At 39.5% G+C, this 27,906-nt stretch overlaps 1 protein-coding gene across 10 annotated transcripts in view; it reads left to right on the top strand.

Moving 5' to 3' along the window:
- NLGN4X (neuroligin 4 X-linked) overlaps window positions 1-27,906 on the top strand; it is a 306,762-nt gene that overhangs the window by 261,108 nt on the left and 17,748 nt on the right. The gene's annotated exons all lie outside the window — the stretch shown is intronic.

The following is a 27,906-nucleotide window of genomic DNA, read 5'->3' as shown; positions in this document are numbered from 1 at the left end:
ACTCGTGCCCCACCAAATTAATTGGCTTCTAGGAAGACCAAATGACCTTTTAAACAGTAGATGTCCAAACTCAACTATATCTTTGAATCACCTCTATAATTGGGTTCTGGTCTTCAAGACTCAAAATGGTCTGTTACTTGCTAAACCATTTTGCCTCTCCCCACATCATCTTTCCTTTATTCTTCGTATTGTAGGCCTTCTGGACTAAACCTTCAAGCACCTTGCACTTCTACTTTACATTTTTCACACCTTTGGTCTCTAATGTGTATCTGGTTTCTGTTCTGGGCTGTACGCTCCAAGAGAGCACAGTGTCTCCCTTCTTCTTCACTATCCATCCATCATGCCTAGAGGAGACCCTAAAGCACAGCAGATATAGAGCTCCTTCAACTGAGGTCAACTAATGTCTGAAAAATTCCATCTGCTTGTGTAATGTGTGATGCCATATATACTGTTGTGGTGTATCATTTTTTAAAAAATCATGAACTAATGCAAATTCCATCTATGTCTTTATTACTGCCATAGAAATTAATTGACAATGTTTTAACAGTGATGCCATTGAAATTCATGGTTAATATAATATGTCAGAAAAAAAAATAAAAAAATAAAAAAAATATAATATGTCAGAACACACTTGATGCACTATTTGTGACCAATCATGTATGTATGGTTTGACATATGATGTATGATTTGGGGCAGTTTGAGGACAAGTTACTCATCTGCAGTCACAAGTTCCCTGTGTTTAAAGGGATGACTTTGGAATAACTCAGATCTTCAACTTCTAATCGGCCGTTGCAGTTGGTAGGCATCACTAATTGATCACGGCACTCTTTTTCTGAATCAAGAGGTGGCTCTATTATCTATCTTTTAATGTGCCAGGTGCAACAGACAGAAATCAACACAAATATTCAGCTGCTTTCTGAACTTAGAAGCAGCGGTTCTGCATCTTCTGCTGGCCTCAGTGGCTTTCTTCACCAGTAGAATGTTCTGGAAGTAATGCACTGGTACTTGTGGAGCTGGATCATAAGAAGCCATATAGTTTCTACTTAGACAACTTGGAATGCTGGTCCTTGGGACACTTCCTTTTGTAACCGAGACACCACATTGCAATGCGTTCAAGCCACATGGGGAGACCATGTGTCCTGCTTCCATCAGTGACCTTGGCCATGCTCTCAGTGACATTCAACATTGAGCACCTGCCATGTTAGTCCCACCATCATGGGCATCCCCTCAAATGATTCTGTCCTTAGCTTGTAAGAGACTAGAACCCAGGAAATGTCAAGAGACAGCTTCCTGGTTGACCCACCGACAGACCCATGAGAGATAATCATAAACTGCTATTGTTACGCCTCCCATTTTGGGTAGATTTCTTACATGGCATGAGCTAACCAGAACACAATTGGAACCAGAAGTTAAAACCTCAAACCTAGAATATATAGTGTTGACCTCTGGGAACTAGATGGCAGGTGGGAGCTTGAAAGGCCGTGGGTGCAGGGCAATGGGTTTGGGGGATGGGAAGAAAATGAGAGGCTGGAAAAGTAGGATGGAAAAAGAGAACCCTATGAAAAACCAGCTCGTTCAGACTCCTACAGGAAAAAAAATATCACTCTGGGCACTGTACAATTTCACATAAATTTGTGTTTGTCTTTTAAAATAGAAAGACGGCATCCCAATGAACATGTTTGTCATAAGTAGTTCCTAAGGAACATAATAGTTAATATGAATTTCAGAGGTGTATGTTATTTATAATCTCAGTATAGTATAATTTCCATTGCATAGCAAAAGGTCAAGGATGTAATTATAATAATAGATTCCCTTTTATTTCTTTTTGTTATGCTTAAATGTCAATTGTGAACACCATTTTTATTTTGTCTTATCATCCATGACTTTCCCATTGTTTGAGTCACATAAAGATCTATTTTTACATTATGAATTTTGCAAAACACATTCCCACAGAAAATAACAACTTATAAAACACGTAGTTTGTAGTTACCTTCCCTTTCAGAGCAAACGTTCAACGAGCTTTCCTTCATTTCTATTCCTATGCAACTGCCTACCTCTTCTTCTCAATTCAGTCCTACCTATTCTTGAATGTTTTTGTAAAGTCGGAAAATACCCATCAAATTCCTTTCAGTGTCTATCTGCCCAGCAAGTATTTACGTTACATATTTATTTCATTTTCTGCTTACAGACACATATTTCCGTTCTCAGGTTCAAGTTATAATGCAAACGTCTGCATTCTGAGGATAAGGCATACATAAAGAAAGGACATTTATAGCTTCTTGTGGAAGGGTTATTTCTTTGTAGGAATGTATTCCTTTCCTGTTTGATGCTCTGAAACACAGGCACACACGTATGTAACATATGCAATACACACGTTTGTGTATATATGTAATGTGTGTGTGTATAGACACACAATGCCATCAGCTTCTGAAAAAAAGACTCCGTCAAAATTATAGCCTGTGTCCTTCCCTTACATGGAACAGAGATCCTCTGCCCCCAGTATCAAGCCATCTCCAAGGTCTAAAGCCGCTTCAAGCTATTTTTGTTTCCCTAAAGAATTCCAGATTTCCTTCTTGCAAACTTTTCACGAATTTGCATGCATTTTACACCTCAGACCAGCAGCACTTTGAAAACATTCCCTCATCCCTCTGATTCTTTGTCTAATCCTAGGTGATACGTCTTTATCCAATGTATTTACATACTTAGTTTTTAAGTTCCATCTTAGAGACTCTCTCTTCAAGCTCAAAAACAATTCGTTTATTGCCTGTGCTTATAAGTCAGCTTCTCTTGCTCGCCACATTTGTTTCTGTTTTGCTGTGATTCCTATTCCACCAAATGTTTTATAGACCATGGAAGCACTGCTTAATAATTTGATTCTCTATGTACAAGAGTGTCCTCAGCTCTTATTTTTTTTTCCTTGGGGGCATGTACAAAGACTGTAAAAAATATTGGAGTTGTCTAATACGCTCAACACATGCTTAATGACTAAATACATTTTTGAAAAGTCAGTTAAAAGAAGTCAAGTAGGTTAATAAATGTCTCACTGTCTAGGTGGTGGTTCTCAACGAGGGAAGTTTTTCAGGACCTGGACTCATTTTTGCTTGCCGCAGCTGAAAGAAGGAGTGCTACTGACATCTAGAGGGTAGAGGCCAGGGATTCTGCTAACCATCCTTATGAGGCCCATGGGAGCCCCCAGTGACAAAGTGGGCCTTTGTCCAAGCGTCACTAGTGGCAATGTTAAGGATCCCTGGTCTAGGATTATAGTGATAAGCACAAAATATGGCTTGGAACAGCTTTTTCCCTACATGATTTATGCCTGTTGACTGTTTGGTTTTGGTTTTTTTTTTAACAACAATAACTACAACTAAAGATCATGGGAAGAAATAAAGCTTGGGTTATATGGAATTCATGAGTAATATTTTGCCTGCGTGCTCTGTGCAACCTCTGTTTGGAGCACAGGGAGTATCAGGTAAGATGCTTCCCCGAATGGTCCACGTGAAGGAAAACATGGCACCCACTAACTTCCCGGGAGACACATATTTCCTAACCCAACACAAGCGCCGTGCCCCAGAAACGGTGTATTTTGTGTGCTTTTGTATCTTAATGTCAATTACCTTTTTCACCTTTGCAAAATTCGCGTCCAAATCCGATTGCTCCGGGCTGACCAACAAGGCATGCAGGCAGCCTACTCTCTTCTGCTGGAACCTTTCACAAAATGAATCATATGTCACTTTTCTTTTCCGAAGCATATGCCATTTTATTTTATTCTGGGAGTTTAAATCACGCTGTACATCTGGTTAAGTGTCATTCCCGGTGAGTTCACAATGGGTGCTTCTTCAGAGTGGTTTCTTGCAAGGATGCTTGCTGACCCAAGACATCAATCTCGCCACCGCTGCCTCTAGTCTTTCTATAAACTGTTTACTGCTACACTTGTCTCATCCCAGCATCGCTGCACTTTTTACGAGCTCCCCTTCCTCCCTCTCCTTGGCATTTGTCATTACTTATTGCGGGTCTTGCATATTGGACAGTGAGACAACATGCCCGATGGCCCTTCTAATACATTCTCATCCTTTTCCACTATTATCAGTGTTGCTTTTCATTTCCTTTTAATAAATACTCTTTCCAAAGGCTTCCACCTGCTTTTCTCCTCATTTCGTCCCCAACAACAATTTCCCAGTGAAGGTATTATTATCACCCCCACGGTTTATGTGATGAAAGAAGGATTTTGTAACCTGCTGGGATTTCCGAGCCAATAATCAGCAAAACCAGAGATCCAAAATCCATCGTCTGGCTCTGTAATTCTTTCCATGTCACTTACTATTATTCTCCTAAAAATAACACTAAATAAAGCTTTAATCGTGTTTCTCCCGTGACTGATTTCTTCTTTCAGACCAGAGAACTTTCCAAGGCTGACATGCATCCTTGTGCTTTAGTCACCTGTGTCTTCAAGTGAGCTGATTATGAAGGGCAGCTTTAGGGTCCTACTGGATGGTTCTGGGGAGAGGCAGGGACGAGGGCAACCAGCAGACCCCTGCAGAGTCAGAACATAAAGCAGCTTCCCTGCTCCACGGCACATATGTGTCAAGGGTTTCAGACCCCTTGCTTTCCATGAGTGCTGCCCTCATTAAGGAAGATTTCACCTCTGCATTAGGCTGACAATGAATCTTTGAGTTGTAACAAAACCAAAATTTCATCTGAGCTATCTGTGTTCACTCAAGATGAGGGGCTGGTGTTGCAGGTGGGGTGCCCCCCAGCTAGGGGGCTTCTTCACTGAATTTCTGGATCACCTTCATCTAGTAGAGGAGATATGAAATCAGCCCTTTATAACCTTGATGGTCCGAGATGGTACCACAGTTGCATTTTCCTCTCCGATCTTTCCGGCCTTTGTCAGTGTCAGTAGATATTCTTTGGGGATCATCAGGTAGGCGTATAGTGATGAGACAACTCGATTCCTGAATGGCTGTGACAAGCCGCTGATATGCATGTTACTCATATCCATTCAGGCTGGAAGGTACGGTGACTTAGGAAGAGATGGTCACTCTATATGTTTAAATTATCTCATTAACTTTGAAGGAAAACACACCTGCCAGCGGGTTCTGACACTCTCACACTCCATGGAAATATATTTCTGAGCATCTTCAATAATTACTTCTCCAAATCCCAGACTTTGCAACTTCAGCTTCACCCGTAGGGTTAGCACTGCCTGCTTTTCCATGAATTTGTTTCCTACGGCTGCTGTAACGACCCTACACTCACTGGCTTCGAACAACACAAATTGATCATCTCACACTTCGGTAGATCAGAAATCGATATTCCTAGGATGGCTTCTCCCGTCAACTCTTACGCAACTGAAATCAATGCATGGGACAGACTATGTTCCTTCCTTGAGACACTAGGGGTGAATCCCCTTTCCAGCCACATTTGGTTTGTTGGCTGAATTCAGTGCCGTGTTGTCTAAGGTTCCTGTCTCCTTGGTGGGTTTTGGCCGTGGGTCATTCTCAGCTTCCTGAGGAGTTTGGCATTTCATACCTCCCATCCCTTTCCTCTGTCTTCAAAGCTGCAATGGCAGCTTCAGATGCTTCCAATCACTCTGACATCCCTTCTGCCTCATTGGTCCATTTCCATCTTCCGTGGCATCCATCTAATTGTGCTGTGTCCATCTTCTGCTTTTAAAGGTCATACAACTCCACTGGATCCCCTTGATATTCCAGGATAATCTCCTTATCTTCAGGTCTGCTGGCTAGTACTTTTTGATTACGTTCACAAAGTCCCTTCCTAAGAATACCTAAGTTCACAGTTGACTCAATAACTATGGGGGAGAAGAATCTTAAGGGGACATATTTAGAATTCTGCTTACTACATTCCCCTATATAATCAAATGTTGAGGTTTGTTGAAGTATTTTTGATAACTGGCTTTGACTAGGCTGCATTGAACTCAACCATCAGGCTCCCCCAATTGAGAGAAAAGCCCTGTTGGGGAAGATATGCCATTAATTGCCTACCCTGCCCCATGATAAGTAATAATCCTCAAATGGCACCATATAGTCAGGGATAACTGAATTTGCTCTCTTATGGGGCTGGCCACCCCCTCCAATTATTTGTGCTTTCGTACTTAATAGACTCAAAACACCTAAATCCTTCTATCCATTACCTTTGTTGTCTACTTAGCATTTCCATTTTCTCAAAATTCCACACCCCGAAACCAACTGACTCTTGCGATATGGCAGTTGCTATTCTAATATTTCTACTTAGGGTGCAATTTTTATGTCACCTTAAAGGGACCTGGTAACTGGGCCCCCTCGAATTCCCATCTTGTTTCCTCGGTTCCTTTGAATCATCACAGGTTAATTTTTTCCCCTTCATCGGTCTCCAGCAGTGAATCAAAAGGTGGATACGTTTTCATCAGTCAGCCAGTTGGCAACCTCTGCATTTTTAATGAGCCTTCAATCACATCAACTAACAAGGAAAGACCTTGGGAGATCGTCCTGTGCTTTGGAAGTCTTAACATTCTTAGGAAGAAAGTTACAACTTTGGTCCTAATGCTCTGCTCCAGATATCTAAACTGCTAATATTTGCAGTGTTTGCTCACTGAAACTCAGAGTCCGTACTCCCATCATCTTCTATGTATCCTTACTTGTTTTATTCAAAGTGATTTTGCAACCCAAGAGAGCACTGCAAGGACAGTTAATTGGTACAACTCAATCCGACTTAGACACATTTTCCAATATTTGTTTTTCCTGGTGTTGCTTCCTGGTCTTGCTTAGGCCATCCTGGTACACATGTTTTTCATTGTCTTAGGAGATACTGCTTTGGACATGAAACAGTCTGTCTTTAAACTACCTTTCATAATAATAATTTTAAAACATTAACCTAACATCCAGAGCGACATTTCAGCTTTGTTTCTAACTGGGATTTCCATTGCCTTGTGCTATTTCAGGATGAGTTCACAGGCAGTAGCCTGGCTTGCTAATTTAGTGTTCTAGATTCTTATGTTTTTAACAGCTTCTTCGAGGCCATGGTAGGCTATAATTGAGTAGTGGAAGAAAGGTATTTTCAAGTAATTTCTGATTATAGATCCCATTTTGCTCAGCTAAAGAAGTATTCTTTTTTGAGAAAATAGAAGCAAGCAGTGTCACTGTGTTATATATTTCTCTTAAGATAATATGAATCTTTTTAGCACGTTGTCTTCACAAGGATATGATTCTACTATTCCCCCCACTTATTAAACCATTTTGCTAAAGGCAATAAAATTATCTTCTTCTAAGACGGTATATTGAAGACGAACTTTAAGGGAGTTTTCTACTCATCTAGTTAGCCCTCAAAAATTCTCAATCCACTGCAGTTCAATTAAGAAGTAGACTAAATAATTAGATATCTTAATAAAAATGTGCTTATAAGACAGGAGAGTGACTTTTAAATCCACTGCCGGTGTAAGAGAGTAGAATAAATTTAAAATAAAGTTATTGGTGCTGTTTGAATCCCTGAAAAATATGGCTTTATTTCCATGAATGAGTATTAGAAATGAGGATTGGTTTTTTTTTTTTCTTTTTATCTAAATGAAATGCAACTCTTAGAAGAAAGGTACAGGAAAGAACATATTTAGGCACACCTAGCACTCCAGCAGCGTGCTCTCAGCTGCCTTCCAGGTGGTGGAACTCAGGTAGGAAAAGTGATGAGATGACATTTTGGATTTTTCTGCATCTGCTTGCTCATTCTCAAGGGAGTTTGCGTTTCCATGAATATTTCAAGATTCCCTTACCTGGACAGGAAATGTAGGCTTCCGGGGAAGACTTTAAAAAATCAACATCTAAGCAGGAAGAGCCTGCAGGTAGCTTAAAAATAGGTAGTTTGTTGGTGTTTCACATCCTGCGTGGTTAGTGTTGCTAAGTAAACCAAATTATTTTAGGTGTTTCTTCCCGACCTTTTTTTTTTTTTTTCCTCTCCTGTTATTTTAATTTCAGAACATAACTGAAAACTGAGAAAGCCACAGGGGATCCTTACCTCTTGCATCACTATGATTGAGGATCATAATTAGAAAAATGCATGAAAAGGGAAAAACTTCAAAACCCATGCATCCTTTTATGAGAGACAAATGTGAAAAGAGATCAACCATACAGTAATTAGGCATGGGAGGGGAAAGGTTATTAAAAAAGTAAATTATTTTGATTTTAGAGCACAAAAGATATCAGGGAATGGATGTTCTATAAACACAGCAATTTAGCCAATTTGCTTCATGAAATGTCCTGAACTCCTTGTAGGTCAGACAGTAAATTGATTCTGATCCCAGACCCGCCCATTGGGAGCTACAGAGTGTGTGTCTGGGTTCACCCCCATCTGGGTGGTCAGATTTTTTCACAATATACCTACTTTAAGTAGTTTGGCACACCCTAATTTAAATATTTACATGCTTCCATGAAGTATTTCTGCACTCTCCTCTCTGTGTGCAGTGGTTTCCAAATTTCTATCCAACCTTGCAAATCCCAGAGCTCCCTGACCCTTGCCTTTCTGTCTTCTTCTTCCATATCTGTGTTCTCGTACATCTGCCAGGACCCATGTCCTGTCTCTGCATTTCCCATTTGCTGAGGTGGCCAAATCTGAGGTATGCGTCTGTCCTCATGCATTTATCTCTATGTACATACGTGGGCTGAACAACACTAAACCAAACTTCACCATTCATGTTGTGGAAAACCTGTAGTCCTGGAATAGAATTTTCCAGAGAGGGGTTCAGAGGTTTGGAAGCATCCCACGTGCTAGAAATAATTAAGGGCATAATCTGGCAATTTTTAGAAAAGGACCTGAGAGGCACTTATAAGCACCGTTCTCTGTATTTTCATATAAATCTACCAGGAGGCTGAAAATGCATTTATAAATGTTCTCTTCACATTGACCTTTGACCCATTCGTGTTAGCAGAAATGCTGGGAACATATGAATGATGTCTTGGAGTAAAGAATTGGTCATTTATTACTGTTGAATGTTGTGAAAATACAGTTGAATCAGTAGGTAAGTGTACGTGCACACATGTGTGGGCGCGTATGCCTGTGCGTATGCGTACAGATTTATACTTTATGTATCTAGAGCACACGCACATGTGTGTACTTGCATAGATCTACAGAGTTTGTGTCTGAGATGATGGGAAAGTTCTGGAGGTAGATGGGGTGATGGTTGCATAACATGATGCGAGTATGTAATGCTGCCGAATGGTACATCTAAAATGTTGAAATGGTAACATTTATATTGTAGATATCTTGCAACAATAAATAATATATATATAAAATATACAGCATATATTATCTGCTTTGAATTTATATCCCCCCAAACCCAAATGCTAACTTGAAACCTATCCTTAAGCTAAATGCAGTTTGTTGACCCTACCTCTGACCCTTTGATGCTAACTTCCACCATATGAAACTTGACCTTTGACCCTTCACCCCTGATCTGAACACTGACACTGAAACTTAACCAGATCCCAAATCTGAAACCTACATCTAACATCAACTCTAACCAGAGGATGAAAACTTGGAACAAAGCCTTGGTCTTTGATGCCTTGATTCTTGACCGTTGAGTTGACACACGGTCTCAAACAGTGAATGTGAAGCTGAACCCAAACTCAAACCGAAACCCGTTCTGGAAGCTAGGATTGAAACCTAATTGAGCCAAATCTGAACATGAATCCAAAGTTGAACCCAAACCTACACCCAAACCAAACACCTACCTCTGTGATCCTGCCAATTACATCACTGTGAGGTTCAGAGATAATAGTGGGCTTCTGTGTCCGTAAAAATCCATTTACTCCACATATATTTATGGAGCACCAACGGTGTGCCAGGTACCAGGTAGGCAGGTGGATACAGCCATGAACAACAGAGACTCAGAGGCCTGGCCCCTTGGAATGGACATTCTTGTAGTGGCTGGAGGTTACACTGACTCAGATCCAGGATTCCCTCCATATGGAAGTCCTAACCCCTCCCCACACATTTCTGCAAAGTTTCCACAGGGCATGGATGGAGACTGGTTAACATGGCTATTTCTGGAGCCGATTTTCTATAATTCTCATTTATGCATATTGCAATTTCCACTTTAGTCCCCAACATGAGAAACTTAGCCACTTCTCAAGATATTCAGACATCCACTTAACTATATGAATTGTGCACTTAGGTGTCTGTGTGAGTAGTATAGTCTGGTTTTATTAAGTTTAACTTATGACTTGAGGGGAAACTGGGAGCGTCTTATCAAAGAATGGGAAGATAAACATTCCAAATTGAACATCCCCTAGCCCTTGTGATGGATACCTCATAGGCATCCTAAAATTGGGGATTTTCTACTAGATGTCTCAACAGTAAGTCATCAAACCCACTGATCTACTAGAACAGATTTATAGTCCATTCTACTGTTGGCCTTTACTCTCTGCCACTCATGATTTAAGAAAGGATGCTATGAAAGTCTGGTTTCGACCTGAGATGACCTTTGCTTCTTTGAGGAAAAATCATAGTAAATGTGTGTTTCTGTTAAGATAGTTCTGCATACACAGGGGGAGCCCCCTTTGGCGCTGTACCCTTTCTCCTAGCTACGCTTGCAATTTGAGGACTTATTGTCTACCAATTCTTGTAGCCTGTCAATAGGTCAGAATCCCCAGGTGGTACCGCCTGGGACTTTTCTTGCAAAACACATCCCGGGTGTTTAGCTGTGTCTGGAACTCACTGGTAAAATTTATAATAAGTAATGAATTCTCCAGACTTGGCAACTGAGAATTGTTTAACATAAGTTAAAAAAAAAAATTTAAGGAAATCCTTTTCTACCTACTAATTGAGACTTATTTATTTATTTATTTATTTATTTATTTATTTTTTGAGACTTAATTATTTAGAGTGTTTTGTTCTAGCTACTGAGAAATGGCAGTTGGCATGAGATACGGAAGACTTAGAGCACATATCACTTTCTTTATTCCAGATAAACAGTTCTTTTCATGTTTACCTGGAAATACACCGTAAATTAAAACCCGTTGTTTTCTTTGGATTAGAAAATTCAAGGTTGGTGGTTATACTGGTTGTTGAACTAGTGGGTTTGATTTGAAACACAAAAAGGATTTATCTCAAGGATATATCTCTAGCTGTTTCATACAATTATGTTTTTTTGTTTTTGTTTTTGTTTTTTTTAGCTTTTTAAAGACCATTTCATTTTTTTTCTCTCTTATTATTAGGGAATGCTTCAGACATGGACAGGAACAATGAAAGACACATCTTTCTATACACAATCTGACATGAAATTAGGACACAATGAAGATTTTTGGATCCCCTTTCCCTCCTAAACTACATGTCTTTGGTCCCATCCTAAGGATACTAAACTTTCTGAATCTCGTTTTTCATCTTCTTCTTTTAGGATATTTTATTTCTTCAAAATTGTCACTTCTAGCATGGCCATAATAATGTGTATTAAATGTGGTCTGTTTTTTATCTTTTATAAATTGGATTGTTATAGTTTTCACCTGGTGTTTCATTGAATACTCTTATTTTTGGTATGCAGCCAAGGTCATGTTTGAAGCTGTGGTTCATTTATACTCACTGATACACAGAACTGCATTAAATGGCTATGCCACAGTGTTGTACCTCTTTTTCTGAAACTGGAAATTTCCTCTGGGTTGACCTTTTGAAAACAGTGTAGCCGTGAACACTTTGCACAGATCTCTTGTTGTAAAAGTAGAAGTGTCTTCACTGACTGATCAATCCATTGTACCATATTTTATGTGTGTATTTACATAGACCTGCAAAACTCAGAAACCTTTTGAATGATTGGGGTTTTATCCTCTCAAGAGTAGTATGTGAGTTTCCATTATTCTTTTTCTCCACTGGGCCAGGTATTATCTAAATTTTATGTTTGTTTTTTAACCGGGTGACTATAAACATTTATTTCTAAAGATATAATTTATCTGCAAAATACATATATCTTAAACATATAATTTCATGAGTTTGAAATTTGGGGCACAATATGGTGACAGGATTTTTTGACAGATGATTTTAGCAAGTAGTTTTCTATTTCCCCATATAGATCTTATACAACTGTATAGCTTTCTCTTACATTTCCATGCATTGCTCAATGACATCTTTAAAAATTTTTTTCCATGAACTCGTGCTGATATATTGAAATAGTACTGGCTATTGTATGTTGATACTCTATGTAGGGAACTTATCATCTGTTGTCTTTTATAGTTATACCATCTGTGTAAGATTTGGAGTCGCTTCTTGATAAATGATCTTTTTTTGTTAAGATTAAGATTAAGAAATGTATAGTGCTAGTTGGTTATCCCACAGCTTATTCCCACTGACCTCATACCATACCCGGTCCAGATGTTATACAAAAGATGGACCATCAGGCTTCCCCCAACAACGCAGAATATAAGGAATCATATTTATATACAAACCTGAAGACTTTCTTGTGCAAACATTTTATCTAGTTTATGGAACTATGGTTTGTTAGTTGATTTGTCAAGTGTCTTCTTAATATGTCTATCCAAGTTGATCCTTTGGGGTGATAGTTATTTCTGTGAGCAACACACTCTTCCAGAATGTGTCTCATGTTTTGGCATTTATCAGAATCCCCCAAAATGCTTGCTGACAAGCAATCTCCGTAGCCAAGCCTCCAAAATTTGGATTCAGTTACTCTGGGGAATGAGAGGGGACCAGAGGATTCATATAGCTGGGCTGGTTCCCCATGATGTGGTGGTCATTGTGGGTCCATGGATATACTTCGAATAGTGCTATGTCTAGACCTCTAGATGTCATAAAAGTTGTGTGAATTGTCATCCATACCTCTTATTGGTGGCCAACTCCCAATCACTCTGTTCCTAAAATCTGTATCTGTCTTATATTAGGCTAAAATTAATTTATTCCAGGCTAAAATTAATTTATTCCAGCCTATAACTACAGTGAGAAGCCTACCTAATGTGTTGCCTCAAACAACTCCCTAAGTATACTCATTAGCTGCAGTTAAATCTTATATGAGATATCAGTGTTGTATATGTATACATTTTTAATATCTTATGTGAAAAGGTACCTATTAAACAAAAGTTAACATACAGTGGTTTATTAGCAACTCTTGCACACGTTTTGTTGCAAAATGGTAAGCGTGAATCTCTAAAACAAGCTTGAGACACAACAAACCTTGCATTTTTCATTCAAGAGATTCACTAATAGCTCAAGTAAGATAAAAAGTAGTCCACTTCATGACAGGCGATGGTGACTTTTTTGAAAGGTGATTCGCAGGTCAAGTCCGCAAGCTCTGTCCGTGTCACGTCTTTGATGATGAAAGGTAAGGTGCTTGTGAGATTTCAGGAAGCTCAGAGACAGCATTTTCAGCTGGAAGTCACTGCTACACGTTCTTGCTAAATACACAATTTCACAATCAATGAATAACTTTTCAAAAGGTCTGCTATTCGTTGTGTATTGAAAAGCAATGACTTGAGCAAGCATGCAGTCTGGAATATTTATACACCCTTATAAATGTAATTACATCTGCATTTGTATCTCAATTAATCCCTTATCCCTTTCCCCACTCAAATCACCCTGACACTGGAAAAGTGATTTTTGGAAGGGAGATTGGGCCATCTGTCACCTGTTAAGAGGGCATTTATTTATTCATTCAACATCCCTTTAACGAGAGCATGGACATCAAAAGTTTGAGAACATAGAGTTTGCAGGACAAACTCAACTGCAGAGAAAGGGGAGAGTAACAAATATTAGATGAAAAAACAAGATTGTGTGTATGGCTTTGAAAGACAAGACTAGGAACATAATCATGTTTGTATCACACAACTCCTACAGAATTCTGAGGAATACAAGTTTTAGGCAAGATTTAGCATGAGGACAGTCAACAAAGTGTGGGCACTTGGTAAAGTTTAGAATAGGGGTGGGGTGAATAACTGGGAAGCTGCTTCTTTCCTGTGGATACGGGTCTTCCCTCTGGACTTGGGAATGGGTGTGAGAATGAGTAGGAGTGGTTATAATAAATAAGAGTAAAATCAGCACAGCCCGAATGCTAACCAAATGCTGGGGTTTCTACAAGAGCCGCGATGCCAAAAACATGAATTCAAATGTGTCAACCTCAGAAGCTGGAGACACGCTTGGGATATGGTCACAGGAAGTGGGAAGGAAGATCAGTTTGAGGGAAATAAAGATGCTTCACTCAATATGGGACACACCGAGCTTTCCAGGCAGGAGGACATCTGAGTGGCACAACTCCATGATGCTTAGGGACACGTAAAGGTGGCCCCCTGGTGATTCCCTAAAGATCCAGGCTGGCGTTGTCATCAGATGGTTGATGGGGCAGGCAGGTCGATATTGGCTCACAGACTTATGTTGGGAGCAGTTCCTCATTGCAGGACTTGTCAAAATTAATGGAAATCCTGTCTTACCTAGTTTTATATTCCCCTTGGTGCTTTTGTGAAGAGATGGGCAAGAATAGTAGTGATTCACCAAAGCTATCCATCTGATAGAAAAACAGATCAAGCAGAAATATCTTTTAGGCTGAGTTCCAAACTTAATATTTAATGATTTTTTTCTTGAAGTTTGTTGATACACAGTATACATGCCTACATACAATTTGCTTTCAGTAATTCCCAGACTCACTACAGAAAGTATAATTGATCAAAATTTGGCCGCAGAAACTCCACAGCAATCTTTGGAAGCCGCCTTGTGGCTTCCTGAAACTATTCTAAGACCATAAAACACCTTCGATGTGAAATGCCTGAGTTCCATTTCAGATGATAGCCTTCTTTAAGGATAATATTTTTGTATTTTTCTGATGGCCTCATGGCTGAAACAACACACCTTCAACACTATAGATGTAGAGCGTCAAAGGGCATAATAGAATAAAAAATAAATATATGTGTGTAAGTGCAGTTGACCCTTCAACAACGTAGTGTGGACCACTCTTATAGGTGGATTTCTTCCGGCAAATGCTGTACAGTACCAGAGGTGTATTTTCTCTTCCTTGTGATTTTTCTTAATGATGTCTTCTAACACATAATGTACAAGACATTTATATATATTTTAAGACTTATTTTGTATAAGACATATATAAAATATGTCCTAATCAACTATTATGTCATCATAAGGTTTCCAGTCAACAGTAGCCTATTAGCAGTTAACTTTCTGGGAAATCAAAAGTCATACTGGGACGTTTTAACCGCAGGGGAGTGGGAGTCAGTGTTCCTGACCCTTGCATTGTTCAAGGGTCAACTGTAAATATATATAATATATTTATTTATAACAGGGAAATAATAGAAGCACAAAGACTCCAAAAGCTAAATGGAAGGATCCTCCCTGGACATGTTGGATCAATTCCAACATCCTTAAGAATAGTAGGTATACTGACCAGATCCATGACAAATCTATAATAACCCACTCATTCACCATGATGCTCAATATACTCATTCATTGGCTAAAAAGAATTCTTAAAAGTCAGTAGTAAGAAAACAAATTATGGGGCCAAAGACCTTATGAGATAGCTCATGAGAGAAGATCTATAGAATGGCAAATAACTATATGAAGAGATGCTCCTCATCGTCTGGTGTTGGAAATGCAAATTAAGACATCCACTGCACACCTTTCAGAACTGTCCAAATCCAGATCACAACTGTCATTCTCTGCTGGTGGGAATGCAAGATGGCGCACCCACTTTGGAAGACAGTTTGGCAGTTTCTTATGAAACTAAAGACGCTCTTACCATAAGATCCAGCAATCATGTTATTTGGTATTTACTCAGAGAAGCTGAAGATACATCCACACAAAAACCTTCCCGTGGGTGTTTATAGCAGATTTGCTCAAAATTACTAAAATGTGGAAGTAGCCAAGATATCTTCAGTAGGTGAATGGATAAATAAGCTGTGGTCCATCCAGACATGGGATATTAGTCAGCACTAAGAAGAAATGAGCCGCCAAAGCTTGAAAAGACATGAAGGGACCTTAAAATGCATATTATTAAATGAAAGAACCTGACCTAAAAAGGCTTTGTATGTATTGTGTGCTTCCACTTTATGACGTTCAGGGAAAGGCAAAATCATGGAGACAGTGAGATTAGTGGTTGCCAGGGGTTGGAGAGGAGAGAGAGATGAGCAAGTAGAGCTCAGGGCATTTTTAGGGTTTCTGTATCACACTACAGTGATAGCTCTTTGCCTTTATACATGTGTCATAACCCATAGAATATGTACCACCAAGAGAGATCGCTCACGTAAACTTTGGACTCTGGGCGGTTATGATGTGACAAAGTAGGTTCACTGACTGTCACAAAGGTACCACTCTTGGGGATGTTGATAATTCGGGAGCATATGCAGATGTGGGGGCAGGGGTACATGAGGAATCTTTACACCTTCTCTATTTTGCTGTGAACCTAAAACTCCTCTACAAAAATGAAGTATATTTAAAAAGTACAATTCATTGGTTGTATTGCCAGGGCACAACCACGTTTCTCTGAATACCAGTAAATAAAAGAATCATGCTTTTCTCCCACTTTCCCTATATGCACTGAATTTCAGAGTAGTTTCAAAACTTGATGAGTTTTTATGAAATTCCAGATAATGAATGCAGAGGGAATGACAACAGGCAATCAGCATTTTTCTGTAGAGCCCCAAATGGAGTCCTAGATACAGGAGATCATCACCAATGGTTTTTAAACATCAGTTGGAAAGCCTGGTAGATATCTTTTCATGAATGGTGGGATGAATTACCACCTGAATCCAATGTTCAATCACTATTAAGATAAATCAAAATAAAACAGGGCAGGAGGGGCCTCCTGGTGATTTCGATGCCTGCTAACATGCAGAAATATTGCTTCCCATGAATATTTATCTGATTTTTCTAACATATCAATGACATGTGCGAGAAGTATTTTATAACAGAAAAGATCTTGTCATTATTTTAACTTGCTTTCTCCCTAGATCAGCAGATCACTGTATTTGATATTCACTAAAATTGTACAATCTTTCTGAATGTATGTGCCTACACCCTACCCAAAGCAATTCATTAAGAATCTCTAGCAGTGGTGCTTAGGCATGAAAATTTCTTAAAAGATGCCCAGATGTTTAGCGTGGGCAGGGAGGGTAATCAACTATTTGGTATTACCCAACTCTTGGAAACTAAGATGTATTTAACCATAGACATAACCCAAGAATCAAGAAATACTGGTAACTGAAAAGAATCTCTGTTTCAGAGGGACAAATAAAATAAGGTGTAAAAAGCTCTTTGTAAATGATAAAAGGTAATTTTGCGTAAAGAGTTTGCCTGTTATTTGAAGGTTTTATTTAAATGCCATGGTCAATTAAATCATGTTTTTCTTCATTTGATTTTTCTTGTCCTGAAAGCATTTAAAAGTAAAATTCCACTCAGAAATAAAAAATGTGTTCCACATAATGGGATCTTTCTTGCAAACTGAACATAATGCCATGTTTTAGAATCATCCTGTTGATCATTAGCCATGATTCCACATTGAGCAAGTTGGACAGAGTGCCATCTTGGCTAATCCAGGTTCTCCCTAGGATGAGGAATATTAGTTGGATTTTAAATCAACCTTGGATAATTACACAAAAAGTATTCCATTTTTCCATCATTTGCTCTTAACTCCACTCAAGGTAGACACATTCTGGTGGTGCTTTACTGACGTAGATGTAGATTCCAAAACAACAACGTCAAAGTAATGTTAAGGCATCTAACAGCTTAAGTGCTATTGTGGACATTTTCAAGGACCTTTACTCTTAGGTTTTCAGATCTTATAGCCCCCCATGGGCAGGACTGGTGTCTTCATACAGCAGACATTTATTTCTCATACTTCTGGAGGCTGGAAGAGGAAGGTGTAAAAAGCTCTTTGGTCTTTTTAAAAAGCAGCTTGGTCTTGTTCTGGGGAGAGGACCGTCTTGCAGGTTGCAGACTCCTGACTTCTGGTTACATCCTTGCATGGCTAGCTCTATGGCTTCTTCTTGTAGGTCACCAATCCTATTCATGGATTAGGCTCCACCCTCATGACCTAATCATCTTCCAAAGGTACCACTTCCTAATAATAAACCTTGGGGATTAGGATTTCAACACAAGAATGTGGGGGCAACAAAAGTTTTCGGTCCATTGGAAGAGGAAATGGAAGGGGAGGTAGCATTGGTCCCTCAGTATAGGTATCATAACCTTATTAAGTGGGTTTAGCCCAATGTATAGATAACATACCTTATGAACACTACAATTCAAAATATTTCCCACCCAGGGACTTATAGCTTCCTAGAGTTTCTGTTTGGGGCGATGGAAAAATTTTGGAAATAGACATGGTGATGGTTGCACATCACTGTGAATATAATTAATCATATTTACTTGTGCACTTAGAAATGATGAAAGCAGAAAAATGTATACTACACACACATTACTTCATATGATTTTTTGTTTTAGTTTTGTTCAACTTAAGGACAGTGTGAGGCAGCATGTGAATATAAAACCCCACACATTTTTTTCCTCAAAAATAAACCAGATTCCCTCATAGAGACACAAAACAAACAGGGACTTTCAGGTGCCTGAGGTAAGCATTAGTTTGGTCACAATTTCTAGCAGACAAAGCAAAAAACATTTTTTTAAAGACAAAGAAACATTTGATTTGGGGATTTTTATATCCCGCAAGAGAAAGCTTTTCCCTTTTCCTTCTGCTTCTTTAGGATATGGGGTTGGTGATGATAGAGGAGGTAGTGCCTGAAGGTTGCTATTTCTCTCTTTTCTTTGGTGGCTGGCTTTCACTGATGACATTAAGAAAAATATACCAAAGTCTGAGATGACCTTGCTCAGTGGAGAGTCTGCTCATTATGTGTAATGACTGCCTACATTCCTGCGCCTAGAAAAATACTACCTTGGTAGTTGCTCGGATTATTCTTTAAAAAAACCACCTTTGGATGGCAACATCTGTCAAAGGCCCTTGGAATGCCAGAGATTCCACTTCTGTGGTCTGGGATGGAGCCTAACCTGTGTCCATTCTTCCTGAGAACTCAGGGTGGTTCCGATGAATCCCTTACACGAGTTCCGAGATAGCCCAACCTTTCCTGGCTCCGAGCACCATGGCAGCTGGGAGAGGATGGTCCTAGCTCACCCAGGGAGCACAGTGCAGGATGCAGAACTGCCTGTAGGTGTGTTTGGGAGACAAAGGGACACCTGTGCCTGGAGGTGCCCAATGGTCTCTCTTTCTCGTTCACTCTCAATGTAGCCAAGTCACATATTGCGAGGCAGCTTATGGTCATGTGGTAGAAGCATCTGGAAGAGGGACTGAGCACATTTCCCTCTGAGCCCCTACTCTAAAAGGGCACTTTCTGCCCTTGTATGTGAGGTTTGGCAACCTTGAAACTGTTGTGATGGTAATGAAATGAGTCTACGCTATGCTTTAGCCTTTGAAATCATTGTAGCTTTCCTTCTATCTGTGTATTCATCCATCCATCCCTCCATCCATCATCTATCTCATCTATCTATCCATCTACTATCCATCTCTTTATCATTCATTGATCCATCCATCCCTCCATCCACCATCTATCTCATCTACCTATCTACCTATCATCTATCTATCCATCCATCTCTTCATCATTCCATCAATCCATCTATCTATCCATCCATCATCATATCTCATCTATCCATCTATTCATCTATCTATTCATCTATCCATCCATCCATCCATCCATACATCTCATCTGCATGCCCATCCATCCATTTGACTGTCTGTCCATCCATCATCTATCTTATCTATCTATCTATCTATCTATCTATCTATCTATCTATCTAGATTTCAACCTCTAAAACTACACAGTAAGAAATCGTGTGGTATGAAGGTTTGTGGTAATTTGTTACAGCCACAATAGGAAACTAATATGCTATATCATTTAATTTGTATTTGTTTGTTGTTGACCTAGCTATGTTAGAATATGAGTTTCAGGCAGTTGAAGATATGGTTTACCTGGTTCATTGCTACAGCTTCAGCACAAGGATAATGAGTGCCTAGAATGTTGTAGGCACCCATGAAGATCTGATGAATTGAGCTATATTTGAGTTAAATAAATTAATGCTATGTGCCTGCTAAATATTTTATCTTCATTATTATAAGATCTGTGTTTTCTTCCACAATTGACTCCAACTCTGGTTCTGCTTTTGTTTTTTTGGCCATTGCAAGGTTAATGATATTTGGTTGAATCCAAGGGTAATGGCCAAAATTCAGTGGACCCATTGTGGGCTCTACATGCTGTCTGTGCAGGGAAGACTTGATATGTTCTTGACTGGGAAATGGCTTTGTGTAAGCAAAAGTTGGCGAGATAACATTTCCTAAGTGGAGAATCAGCACAACTAGAGCTGCATACTGTCTAATCTTTAAGAACAGAGAGTTATTGGGTTGCCTGGCTGGCTTAGTCATTATAGCATGTGACTCTTGATCTGGGGTTGTGAGTTTGAGCCCCACATTGGTTGTAGAGATTACTTAAAAATAAAATCTTAAGAAAGGAGTAGAAAATTATCCTCTTATTGAGATGAATTTACTCATACCTGTTTTTGTTATATGATCTGTCTAGTATTTTTGTATGTTATTTTTTCAGTGAGAAATCTTAATTTCTGCCTTTTAAATTTCTCAGAAAAGCCTTCCCTGCATCTTCAAGTGCCACTAGGATATTTATCAAAAATGACGATGGCAATTATGACAATAAATGTTAGTACAGTAAGAGGTAGAATGGGACGTCCTAGCTGCTCACAAATCAGGAGGATCTCCTGTTCATTGAACACAGAATTGCAAAGAGCTTGTATCCAGCCCTTAGTGAAATAGTCTTCAATTTGTACATGAGATTAGATTTGAGTCTTAGGAAATACACCCCACGTCTGTGTTGTGGTTGTGGGTAAACACCACAGCTGTGTGCAAATGCGGCAGCCATCTTGCGGAAGAAAAATAGCAAAGGCAGCAAAAACATTGATCTTAGAATAGTCGTGAATATAATATATAATAAGTGAGAATGTAACGAACCAGAGCTTCAACCAAAGGGACAGCTTTAGCATGCCATACGTAGACTATATACACACTTTCCCTTCCCTCAATTTGGGAATATATCATCTTCAACAACCTTTCTGTTCCCCAAACTACACATTTCCATTGGGATTTTGGCTCTTTCACAGGTTAGTTACCATGCTTGCTTCTTACTCATGTGTGTGCTGATTCATCTAAGATCTCCTTGTTTGTTCTTAAAACAATTTCCTATTCTGGGTTCCAAGTTTGCCAGAGAAAACCAATGCTGGAGAGCTTGGGGATATTTCTGGGCACAGAAGAAGATTATGTGAGCTAGGAGATAATGTTGGATTTTGATAGAGTTGAAAAAGAATGCATTGTCCTTATTATATTTAATCGTTCTGGTGATCTCATGGAAAAATAAGAACAGACCAGATTCATTCTGGTCTGCCCCCAGAGAGTACCTAGCAGTGAGTACTACTAAATACCACTAGTATCTCCATCACCATGCTTGTTAGCAGTTGAGAATAGAAAAGCATATCTAAACACAGCAGCATATTTTGAATTAGCATACTTTAAGAGAGATTGTGACAATTATGTCTCATATTTATAAATGTATAGTATTGTATAAACTGTCTTTTCTCATATATGTACTTTACAGGCCTAAGAATACCATACAGGTACAAAAAATGTATCCTCTGTGTGCTTTAGAAATATACTTTAATGGAAAAAATAGGACTTTCCATTCTAATCAGTTTTTAAATATTTTTTTTTTAATTTGAACATGTTGCTTGGGTCATTGTGGGTACATATAAATGTTGGTGCAATGGCATCTCCATAATTCACAGCATGAGTAAAAGCCATAATATGTTGTTGGTGGTGTTTTTCTTTTCTTTGATTTTCTCTTTAAACTTCAAGCATATAATGAACACTTAATAAATAGAATTAGGGACGCCTGGGTGGCTCAGCGGTTGAGCGTCTGCCTTTGGCTCAAGGCGTGATCCCGGAGTCCCAGGATTGAGTCTCGCATCGGCCTCTCTGCATGGAGCCTGCTTCTCCCTCTGGTTATGTCCCTGCCTCTCCCTCTCTGTGTCTCTCATGAATTAATAAATAAAATATTTTAAAAATATATAAATAAATTTAAAATAAACAGAATTAAATGCATATGCGTTACCTTTATGCAAAATCATTTCATAAACAACATGTGCACTCGGACAGCATAGAACCTTTCTCTGCCACCTGCATGATCTTAAAGTCTGAGTCTAAGTAGACCAGTAATCAGTATTCCCCCTGGACCCATTTCATTTACTGGAAGGGCATCTCTCCATACTTGAGTGCATAGGGGAAACAAATAAGTAGCAGCATGTCTGATATCAAGGAAGTCAAAGTAGTCGCTGACCATGTGTATACAGCAGACACAGTGCTTTTATATGTGCTTTCTCCATTTAATTCCCCCAAGCAGTGCTATGGGATAACTACAATTCCCTTCTCAATCCCACGTTTGAGAAAAGTGGGACTTTGAGATCTTAAATTACATGCCCTAGGTGTCACCATAGATTCCAACTCAATGGTGAGTGACTCTGAACCCAGTGCAAACAGTAACCCGCTACTGAACGACAAGCTTGTATCCTTCCTAGAGAGTGGAAAGTTCTGTAATAGAAATTCACTGCAAGAAATTTACCGAGCTGAGAGATTGGAAGCAATCAGGACACTTTTGAGAAGGAGCCCCCATTGGGAGATCAAAACAAGGATGCCAGATTCTTACTTCAAGGGTTGGGGCAGGGGGGGATGGGGTTGGTCTACAGGTCGCGCTGCGCTGGGTGAGCAAACAGTGAAGCCAGGTCTACAGGGGACAGTCAAAAAAGTAACATAGTCTAATCGTATGCTAAAGAACAAATGTAGGACATGGTCAGGGATATGGACATGGCACCTAAGGAATGGCCCTGCAAGTCCCACTAAGGCATTTGACTTAAAACATACGTGTGTGTGTGTGTGTGTGTGTGTGTGTGTGTGGTTGTTACAGAAGAGCTACACACTGAAATTTTTTTCCATATTTAGAATTAAGCGTGGAAAATCAGCTATAATCACATTCCCAGAATTAAACAGTATTAAATGTTAGATTTCCTTCCAGAGTTTATATTTTATACCTCGCTTGATTACGTGAATAAAAATGGGATCATACGACCCAGTATTCAGCAACTCATTGTTTTCCCTTGAGAGCTCTCAGATGTGTTTCTGTGTCTCCACAAATGAAGATCCTCCCATTACGTGGTTCAGCCAACAGAATTCATGCAACATATCTTTTATTCATCAACACTGAGATTGCTGTCATCTCTTATTTTCGAAATTACAATCAATAAGAATTGATCCTTGGGTGGCTGGCTACTTCTCTACATTCAGATAAAGATTTTTTATATATATATAGAAAGCATTTATAGATATAGAATTTCATGGTCAAAGGGTTTCAGGTTTTCATCTTCATGGTATGGAAGTGGGTTGGAAGCAGCCAGGAGAGAGGAGTGAACTGGAGGTCTTGTCTTGGGTATTGAGGTGACGGCCCAGCAGAGTGATGAGGTGGATGAGCAGTTTCAGAAATTAAATCAAAAGCATTTGACGGCCAATTGAATTCAAGTCTCACAAATCTAGAGGAATGTTCCAGTACGGGGTTTCAAATGGAAACGCATCTAAAGTTGGCTCAGAGGGGATTTGGTTCCAGACTGGTTGGTCATCGCCACACCTCCGTCACTGTGAAAATCATGAAATAATTACCTTCACATTTTGATCTGTATTGTGTAATAAACAAAACTGTGCTTATTATTTTGCATTTTTGTCTCCAGAATGCAATTTTGGTTTTAGTTTGTGATTTAATATAATTTCAGCTAATGTACTTTAAAAACTATCTGGGCAGCCTTGCAAAATATTGTGTGGGGATATAGTATATTTTATGGAAATAATGGAAGGAATCCCTTAAACAACTTAACAGGCCCCGTATCTGGGAACATGTGCCATAGAAATCATATGTCTTCATAATTGTCTGAGATTTATTCTACTGACGTTGCAAATAGATTTTGACCTTGTGTACTCTTGATGTGATAATTAAATACAGGAGGTTACGACTTGTGTCATTTTAAGTATACTAAAAACGACGAATAGAGACACTACATTTCAAGAGCTTTCCTCCATCAGGCTCACAGAATGGAAATATATACCTTTTCTTCCCTTTGTGTCCATCCTGTATAGGTATAGACCCTTTTGTTAAATCATACACGATTCCACTAGGAAAACTTACGTTTCACGTTTTAGTAAACGCAGCCAGTGAATGATTTCTTCTAAACCTCAGGGAGTATGGATTTGCATTTATTTGGCTGATTTTCATTTTATACCTCTGCCCTCATTCTTATCACACATTTCTTTCTGGGCTCGTTTATGTGACCTAAAGTAAATTCTATGTCTCATCGAAGAATTCTTATGCAAACATTCCTTTTTGCTTCCACACACACACACATATAGGAGTGAGGTGTTATGACTTAATAAGTGCTAGTGATTTGCCAATCCTCATGCTGCTCTGTATCTATATACACATCACATATTTATATACATGTAGGCTCTCACAGAATGACCTATTTATACACATACTTTTTTAAAAAGGATTTTATTTATTTATTCTTGAGAGACAGAGAGAGAGAGAGAGGCGGAGGGAGAAGCAGGGTCCATGCAGGGAGCCCGATGCAGGACTCGATCCCGGGACTCCAGGATCATGCCCTGGGCCGAAGGCAGGTGCCAAACCACTGAGCCACTCTACATCCTACATACATTATAGAAATATGTATATGCATATATGACCTACATATACACATATGTGTACATATACAAGCAACAAGAATTAATTTACTCTCAATTATATTTCAGGAATTCTTTTAGAAGTACGGTTGAGGGTCTAGTTCTACCAATTACAGGTGAATACACACTCTAAAAAATATAAGATATATTGTTCTGCATTCACGGAGTAGTTACCTTCTGGTTCACAGTCACCAAAAAAAGGTCTTCTGTGCCTATGTAATGAATTATCTCCTAAAAGAATATGGATTGGACCAGTAGAGTCCTTTACAACTGAACAAAATGGCAACCACAGCTGACACCATTAGGCTTCTAACCGTTGACCTGCAGTGCATGGACAGCCACGTGAGCGGAATCCTTCTAAACCCTACCGTGCAATTTGGAAGATCAAGAAACTTTTAGATTGCCGTCACCTATCATAAAAGCCTGAAACTTTCTATCCTAGCGCCGGCAGGATAGACCAAGTACAGTGCTTCATTTTTATATGATATCCATTGGGTTCAACATGCAGGGAGAACATGTGATTTCCGATTTTTAGCCATTTCTCATGGACTATATTTTAAAATAACCGCTCGACAACTGAGCATATCTCTTGTGTGTATGTGTATAAATATATTTATTTTTTATATTTATTTTTATATATTTATATTTATAGATTTTATATATATATATTGTTGCTATTGTTCTTGTTCCTTCCTGTGCTCAGAATAAATCTTGGTCTCAATCTAGTGACTATATGTCTGAGTTCGAGGGTCTGTTTTGTATCTCTCTCTCATTGTCCCCTCGTTGGGGTGGGGTGGGGGGCGGACTGATTTACAACCTTCATTTCAGAGACCTTAAGTCTCAAAAAGCCGAACGTTTCATCCGCTGAAATGCTTAGAGGATTTGCAGCCAACAGTGCTTATCAGTGAAAGGGGCCATTTGTTCAAGATCTCTGGTTCTAGCCAGCAAGGGGCTGCTTCTATTAATTCATCTACGGCCTATATGGGAAGTTCTGTCCTCCGCGGCCGGACAGCACCAGCGCTGAGCCCTGGTGATGTGCCTGGCTGTTTCCAAACGGCTCTCACGTTCATAGACTTCCACCAGAGAAAACCCATACACATCTTGTACGTGGATTCTAGCAAACCCCACCTTTCCACAGTCCGAGTAGGAAAGGCATACACTCTTGCAGAGAAAATACAATTGCTTGCATTCATTCTGTACCTGCCTTGAGTGGAAACTCTGCCTTGTGATTGTTTTAAATTACAAGAGAAGGGGGAACAAAAGTCCCTGGATGTTGCAGTAAATGAAGATTCTGTGGCAGAAACTATGGAAACACCAACTTCAAAAAAAAAAACAAAAAAAACCCCACGTCCATTTGCTGAACTTCAGAGATGCATAGAGGAGCTGTTTCCCTCAGGACTTTTTGGAAGGAGTTCAGAATCGCAAAGATCAAACCTTTCAATAGGAGGCTGTTAGAAAAGCTAAGATTTGCCAGGGTATAGAATATTAATTAGCCTGGCATTTGAGAGGTTACAACAGACATGTTTTGCTCGGGAGGGGCTCCAATTTAATAAAGGCCGGTGATTTACCGTATGTTGCAAATCCTCACGGTGCTCCACGGAAACAAAATAAGCAAATAGGTCATTCTGGGCGAGCTGACAGAGAGGGAGAGGCGGTGGAGGAAGGATGTGTTAAAGACAGAGCAGTGCTGCCAGAAAATTACTGGAGCCTTTAGGAATTAATCACCTCTTTCCTTAATGGGGAAAGAGAGGCTTGTCTTATGGTTATTATACGGCACCCAAACTGCCATTAGGAGCCCGTTTCATACATAAAGCTGCATGAAAGGGGCTTTTCTCCCAAGTAGAGCGCGATGCATTTTATGAGAAACTGTGTAAAAGGTTGCATGATGAATGCCAGAGCCAGGGAACATTCGCTGGCATGAAACGCTAATTAGTAATTGCTAATTAAATGAGGGAGGGGTTGGTAACGTCTGAACATTCTCACTAATCACAGCTAATCTCTGCTCCATCCCTGTGAACGCTGGAGAAGCCTGAATCTGCGGGACGTGCCATAAATGCACAACCTTGCAGGTTTCGTCTTGCATCTGTCTGCAGCAGATACAGGAGACTGTGAGGTCTGATCGTTGCAACTGGAGAACCAAAAAAAAAAAAAATACCAAAAACAACAACAAAAAACCAAAAAGGAAAAAAAAAAAGAAGAAGAAGAAGAAAAGAAAAAGCCTTCCCATTGCTTTTTTTTTTTTTTAAACCAGCCCCTGCATTTCTGATACCCTCTGAGCTCACAACTCTGCATTTTTCTCAGGTGCCCAGAGAAGGAAGCCTCGCCCCCTCAGCTGCTATAACGCTTCATCTTCTACTTATTTTGTTTTAGGTTTTAGAAGCCGGCACTCGAGAGCTCCTTAGATTGCTGTCAGCTTTGCTTAGAGATGGGGTTTGATGGAATTGGTTGTGATTCACGTTGTTTCAGGGCCTGAATCACTCTATATTCACATCCACACTGCAGCAGGTGGCCTCAGCAACTTAATAAGCAGTAATTGAAATGAGGTGAATGGCGTGGCCCTTGCAAACAAGAAGCGGAACGGAACGGGGAAATATCATAATTGGGTGTTTGGGGGCAGGGGTGAATAACAAAGTAAAATGGTTAAAAACAACCCAAAACTTTTTGTGACTTGCTTTTTTATTATTTTTTTGTCAGAAGACTTTTGCAAGATGGGAGGGAATATAAAGCTGGATTAATGTTTGTGTATTAAATTAACCTTGGCAGCTGCTTTATAGAATAGTTGTAGTTTTGAATTTGAGCAGGGCAGTACCTATCTGTCTACAAAATGACTTCAAACATCAGAGGGAAACCTTTTTTTTTTTTTTTTTCCAGGTCAGGATCTTTTTGCCACATGAGAGCAACAGGCAAGGAGTCCAATGTCGGTGTGATCCCTTTGCTCTCATAAATGCCTTATTTGCAGCGTCTAATGGGGAATTAGGAATTTGATGCCTTGAGTGTAACTAGTTCCTCCAGTTACAGAATCTTCCATCTTTTTAAAATAAAACATACCAGTTCATACTGTTTTAGGGACACTTGGAGTGATTTGA

This window comes from Canis lupus, chromosome X, assembly GCF_003254725.2.
Source record: "Canis lupus dingo isolate Sandy chromosome X, ASM325472v2, whole genome shotgun sequence".
NCBI classification, from domain to species: domain Eukaryota; kingdom Metazoa; phylum Chordata; class Mammalia; order Carnivora; family Canidae; genus Canis; species Canis lupus.
This window is presented reverse-complemented; position numbering and strand designations above follow the sequence as displayed.